This window comes from Pinus tabuliformis, chromosome 9 (genome assembly GCF_031772625.1).
Source record: "Pinus tabuliformis cultivar Carrire ecotype Pingquan chromosome 9, CPIR1, whole genome shotgun sequence".
Taxonomy (NCBI): domain Eukaryota; kingdom Viridiplantae; phylum Streptophyta; class Pinopsida; order Pinales; family Pinaceae; genus Pinus; species Pinus tabuliformis.
The window spans coordinates 88,435,516-88,438,536 of NC_142307.1; the positions used below are offsets into that span (position 1 = coordinate 88,435,516).

At 37.1% G+C, this 3,021-nt stretch overlaps 1 non-coding gene across 1 annotated transcript; it reads left to right on the forward strand.

Moving 5' to 3' along the window:
* The first annotated feature begins 1,793 nt into the window (after positions 1 to 1,793).
* TRNAF-GAA (transfer RNA phenylalanine (anticodon GAA)) lies at positions 1,794 to 1,866 on the forward strand. The gene has a single exon. It is a non-coding gene; the product is annotated as a tRNA-Phe (tRNA).
* The last annotated feature ends 1,155 nt before the right edge of the window (positions 1,867 to 3,021 follow it).

Sequence of the window (3,021 nt, forward strand, 5' to 3'; positions counted from 1 at the left end):
GCATCATGAGTCTTTGAAACCCCATCCAATATATCCTTAGATCCTCATTTTTCCGTATTTCTTTTAAAAAACAAGCATGTTACATGAGATCATGAAGATCAAACTTATCTCTAGTTCAACCAAAAGGAAGCCAACCTGCGATCTAAGAGAGGAGCTTGATTTTCCATTAAAATACTCCCAGTGCTTTCCTTGATATAAATTTAATCTTAAAAATTGACAAGTTCAATGTAAACTAAGACCAAACTTATTGATTTGTGGTTACATCTTTCAAAAACAAAGGTTAAATCGATATGTTTTCTCTCTAGCAAGTCTATCTACATCCTTGGATTCTTGAATATTCCACATTTTGTGTATTGCCAAGAAAATGTCATATTAACCATACAAAAATGTCTTTCAAATAAAAGTCAGTGTGTACTACTAACTAAAGCAGACATTAGATTGTTGGATCCACCAATAAATTTATGCAGAGCTTTTGTCATTATAGAAAAGCCTCAAAATAAAAATAAAAATAAAAAATACTTAAAATAGATTAATTCCTTTGTTGAGCAAAACTGCAAATAATTTATTACACTTGTTTTTTTTAAACAAAGAAATCACAGTAAGGCATCCAAGAAGGCACCTTATACACCGACTCTGGAGCCTTTAGATTAAGAGAAGACCCCTTATTACCGAAATCCTAGCTGGCTCTCTCGAGCCCACTCCTTAAGGTGGGAGAGTTCCCCTCTAGAGCCCGGTCCTCAGAGGCAGAAGGGATAAGCCTCTAAGACGCGTGTGTAGTAGTAGCAATTCGCCTGAAAGCCCCTCTATTGGACTCCTACTTGGGCCTGGAACTCGTTATGCTATTGTAGTATTTATACATTGCAAGTATGGGCCTTGGTTGTAGGATCCATCTGCATTATTCAGAATCCCTGCAATTTTTGGCACAATATAGGCATTGTAGGTCATGGGTTCGAGATGGTTGTAGGATCCATATGCATTATTCAGAATCCGTTCAATTTTTGGCACAATATAGGTATTGCAGGTCATGGGTTCGAGATGGTTGTAGGTTCCATATGCATTATTCAGAATCCCTGCAATTTTTGGCACAATATAGGCATTGCAGGTCATGGGTTCGAGATGTCTGGAAGGTTATAGCCACATTTGTATGGGTTGAACTAACTCACTAGGTTGTGGCTTCCACCAGTCTAATTTGACATAGTACACCTGACACAACCATATATGCCCCATATAGACATGATGCAATGTTAAGGGCATATGTCATGTTATGGAGATGAAGTGGTAAGGAAAGTGGCCCTCCCACATGTATCCATGATGTTTTTTAATCATTTCGAGGACGATCACCTAGCTAGCCTTTCTTCTCACGATCATCTCAGCTGGAATGGCAAAAAAATTCTAAATCCTTGCAGGGACAGTAGAAGAGGTATGGTTCACTGTGAGTATATTTGAATTCGCAGCTTGTCTCTGGCTACTACCCTGCTTCGTTCAGGTAACAGCGTACATGATGCATTGATTCTAATTGATTGTAGGTAAGAGGATACATGTTGCATTGGACTAAGAATCCGCAGGGACTGATAACAGATGTTGATGTTAGAATAGGCTGTCGGTCATACCACAGTGATTTAACTCAAATGCGTGGAAGAGATAGGAGGTTCGATACCCAGCATCTCCATTGCCCTATTTTTCCTACAGCCGTTTTGTCCGTACGCATATCGGTTTATTGTCTGCAACACTATAATTTCTCTGTGATTCCATGTGTGAGGACTAGTTAAAATGATGCATTTAAGACCCCATGTGCGGGGATAGCTCAGTTGGGAGAGCGTCAGACTGAAGATCTGAAGGTCGCGTGTTCGATCCACGCTCACCGCATTTGCCTCTCGTCACTAAGGAATTCGGCTATTAAAATACCCTTTTATTACTATGGCAAAAGGAAAGTTTGTTCTACGTTGCAAACTGTAAAGCTCAATTGTGCATCTCCCGAATACTTGTAACGAAAGTGAAACTGAATGGCTTCATTACTAACTGAAGTTTGTCGACAATTTATTCTATCTCTTGCGGCGAAGGGCACAGGATGCTTAGCGTGAAAAAAAAACCTGTTACTTTGTTTCCTTTCAAATGGTGATAAAGAAGACTGCAGCCTGATAATTCTCTCAATCAACCAAATCTGGTTCGATTTCACTCTTTTATTGTTTACATTGATGTTATTTATATAAATAATAATCTCATTAATTATGATTTAAAGTTTAATTATTTATAAATATTAAATTAGATATTATTGAAAATTATTGTTCATTAACAAATTGATACTTGTTACATTAAAATCTGACACATTTAAATTTTATTATATAGAAATGTCCTATGTCTTGATTAAATGTTCATTCAAGTATTTATACTGGACCACAATTTCCATAATTGGAGAATTGGGATATTAATACTTGTATGTGAGAATCAGAGTGCTTTAGTAAGGAGAAGCAATATTTTAGGAAAAGGTTGAGTGATATTGGACCACAATTTCCATAATTGGAGAATTGGGATATTAATACTTGTATGTGAGAATCAGAGTGCTTTAGTAAGGAGAAGCAATATTTTAGGAAAAGGTTGAGTGAAGTAGGGGACAAAATGGACAACGCTGGGGCCATTAGTTACATTTTTTTGCATGTGGGGCTGTCAGAGGAATGAATTGCTCTAACCCCTGCTGAAACATTTCAACATGTTCTAAAATCAAAACAAGCAAATATTCTTATTTCATGTTGACAATGTTGAGCTCTTAGGACTTTCACCCCGAAGGAAGAATATTGCCACCACATATGTCTATTATACAATTCATGAACAACTCACAAATTTGAAATTAATCTCACATTATCAACATGCATAGGACCATTGTGGCGAAGAGAGAGGGATTCAATACATTGTGTCGCAATGAACATTCAATTTATCATGAATCGGCACATGATTAATCCAAAAGTTGTTGGCTACATTCTCTTTAACACTTGCACTTGGACAATAATGTTCAAGCCATCAACT